This window comes from Suricata suricatta, chromosome 13, assembly GCF_006229205.1.
Source record: "Suricata suricatta isolate VVHF042 chromosome 13, meerkat_22Aug2017_6uvM2_HiC, whole genome shotgun sequence".
Classification (NCBI taxonomy): Eukaryota; Metazoa; Chordata; class Mammalia; order Carnivora; family Herpestidae; genus Suricata; species Suricata suricatta.
The window spans coordinates 18,569,017-18,572,674 of NC_043712.1; positions in this window are offsets into that span (position 1 = coordinate 18,569,017).

A 3,658-nucleotide genomic window follows, 5' to 3' on the forward strand; every position below is an offset into this window, starting at 1 on the left:
CCAAATTGTGCTCTATGCTGACAGCACAGAGCCTGCAGCCTGCTTCAGTTTCTGTATCTCTCTCTCTGCCCCTCCCCTGATCTCTCTCTCAAAAAATAAATAAACATTAAAAAAAATTTTAAAGAAAATATTTGTGGACTCTATTATATATTACTGATGGCTCCATATGTGTTCAGATGTGCAGACTTATACACCATACATCATAAATTCACCCACAAAGAAAACCATTTGGCCACTGCCTTTACCCAAACTTCTCAATTTTGTCTATGAGAGGGGAATGTGAAATGTTTTGGATCATAGAGAGACCATGTCCTTAAGTGCCGAGTTAAGAGATTCTATGGACAAATGCATGGGCTTTGACCATGATAGTGTCTATCCTAACAATATGAAGAAGTGACAAACCAAAAAAGGTCTTAAATTCAAGTCCACTCAAGGCAGTGAAAAAGGATCACTTCTAATAAGAGGGGATAGAAGAACCATGACAAACAGAATAATTTTAAAATCACACTGGGACCCCTTAGCTTGAGGAAATTCCTGCACACCATTGTAACGACCTAATTCAGTCTAGTTGTACAAAATTCAGTAGGTGACTATGAAACAGGCATTTTGTAGTAATAGGAGTAGTGGGAGTAGCAGTAATACTTGGTAATATTTAATCTTGAAGAAAGCTGCCAGGAGCTTTCTAATCTCAGATGCTTAAATTAACTTTTGAGAACAAAAAATTTTTTTCTTTGTTTTGTTTTAAAAAAACACAATAATAGACCTTTTAGTTACACACACAAAAAAGGGAAGATCATTTTTTAAATAAAAGTGGTTTGAGATGTGAGGAGCTGAGCTTCTTTATAATGATGATGAGATTTTTAATGGAAATGTCTCTTTCTAAAATATGGATTCAAAATGTACTGCTCCAGAACAATTTTTTGTTCTTAGATTTGTATAGTTTTATATTTTTTAATATTTTTAAATGTTTATTTAGTTTTGAAAGAGAGACAGAGCACAAGCAGACAAGGGGCCAAGAGAGGGAGACACAGAATCTGAAGCAGATACCAGGCTCTGTGTCAGCCCATAGCCTAATGTGAGGCTCTAACTCGCGAACCATGAGATCATGGCCTGAGCCAAAGTCAGCTGCTTAACCAATGGAGCCACCTAGGAGCCCCATAGATTTGTATCAGCTACCCAGGGGAGTTTGGAAGCAGAGACAAGATGATAACTTGAGAATCTTCCATTTACATTAGTCAAGGGAACTTAAGTAAACGGTCTTTGAATTATAGAACTCCAAATACAGCTATTTTCTAGACTGAATTATCTAGACTTCCAGAAATACACTGCCAGGCCTGGGATCCTACACAAATATGGGGCCAAACTCAACACCATAGATGGTGGAACATCGTAAGTGCCCAAAAGGCAAGGTACCATTATTCGTCTTCTTTGAATCACATGTAGGTTCTTATGAAATATTTATTGATTTGAATAGAAACCTTTAAAAGAACTTGATATATTGAATTTTTCCCTTTTAGCTCAACATCTTTCCAATTGGAGATGGTCTATACAAATACTCATTAAATGAGCTATATGTGCATATATTTTTTAAATAATTAACTCAAGGCTCCTTTTACATCTTTTAATGTTTTAATGTTTATTTATTTTTGAGAGAGAGAAAGAGGCAGAGCAGGATCAGGAGAGAGCAGAGAGAGAGGGAGACATGGAATTTTAAGCAGGCTCCAAGCTCTGAGCTGTCAGCACAGAGCCTGATGCATGGCTTGAACTCACGAACTGTGAGATCATGACCTGAACCAAAGTCAGATGCTCAACCCACTGAGCCACCTAGGTGCCCCCAAGGCTTCTTTTAAATAAAGGACTAGCAAAAATAGCTTTCTGTTTGCAAGGACATGTGGTATCATGAATAATTGTGAAAGACTGAAATTTAAACCAAGTACTGACTAGCTCATGAATTCAGATTATTTTAAACTTTGATTGTGTCTGAGACTTTTTACCACCCTGATATTGTACAAAATTGATAATAATGTAAATAATTATTGTCCATAAAGATGCAAATTGTGCCCCATGCACTGTAATTGATTATCATTCTGTGGATATTGATATCCACAAATTTTTCATTTATTTGTAACCCCCTCTCCTACTGAGAAGCATCTATTGGCATCTCCAGAGAAACTTCTTTGATAAACATTGGTCTATATCCTTTTCTGCAACTCAGCAATGCCATATATAGATAGACACGTAGATAGATAATAGATAGATGATAGATAGATAGATAGATAGATAGATACATAGATAGGTGATAGGTAGATGATAGATAGATAGATGATATAATACACACATAGTAGTGACTGCAGTCCAGATTTACAATATTCTAGTGGTTCGGCTACTTTTAGATATTTTTGTTGGAGAAATATGATTATTTTGGCATTTTAATCCAAATATTGAAATATGGAATAAAGCTAAGGTTCGCATTAAAAAGGAGGTATTACTTGGCTCATTTTATTGACATAGAGAAATTGAGACTCAGAGATGAAAATCACCTAGCTATTAAATAAATGGAAAGACCAGGACTCCAACCCAGATATTCAGGGAACAAATTAGTTTTTATTCTGTTTCTTGAAAGCTTTCTTTATCTCTTTCTCTGGAGACTTAAAGAAAGTAAAATCTCTGCATATGAGAGACACATCCATGATACCCAAAATATCACTGCTTTGAAAAAGATTAGTCCAATGCTATTTCAGAAATACAGTGGGAAAAGCTCTCAATATTAATATTTTATGGTGCTATTGCAGACAGTAAATTTGATTAGCACAAAGAAAATGTAAGGAAAGTGCAAGAGCCAGATTTGCTTTTATAGAGCTTAGAAACTAATTTGGACAATATGCTGTATATCCCCAAAACATCCTGATTAAAGTATAAAATGATATATTGAAAAGCCCAACAAATACAATTAAATCAGCTAATAATAATAATAATAATAGCTAACACATAATAAGATCTTCCTATGAGCCAAGTATTCGTCTTAGCACTTTTATATTCGACAACTCTGTTATTCCTTCTAAGTATCCTATGCGCATGACTATATTACTATTTTTCATTTAAAGGTTTGGAAACAAAGCCCTGAGAGGTTCATTTATTCTACGACCTGTCTGGAAACATTCAGCTAATGGATGGAAAATCTATGAAAACTGTGAGGTTCGGCTTTGCAGAGCCTCACCCTTGGCCCATCAGGGAAGGATCCAGAAGACCAGTTAGCGGCGCATACAGAGTGGTACTGAAAGAAAAGCTAATGCCTTCAAGGAGGGAGTGGTGTTGGGTAGCTTCTTGTTGGGGGTTGAAGCCTGGCTAAAGCACAGCAGGAAGATTGTGGCCCAGGCAATAGTAATAAAAAGAAAACCAGGATAAGCAGAATAAGGAAGGATGCTTAAACAGCTCCTGAAAACCATACCTTGAAAATACCTTGCTTTAACAGAATTTCTTTCATTTATTGTGATAAATTTGTTTTATTTAAAACTAATGCAACAAATTGTTTGGTAACAAATGGTAGCTACACATGTGATGAGCATAGAATAATGTGTGGAGATGGTGAATCACTATGTTGTGCACCTGAAACTAATATAAGATGGTGTGTCAACTCTATTCAAATTTAAAAAATTAA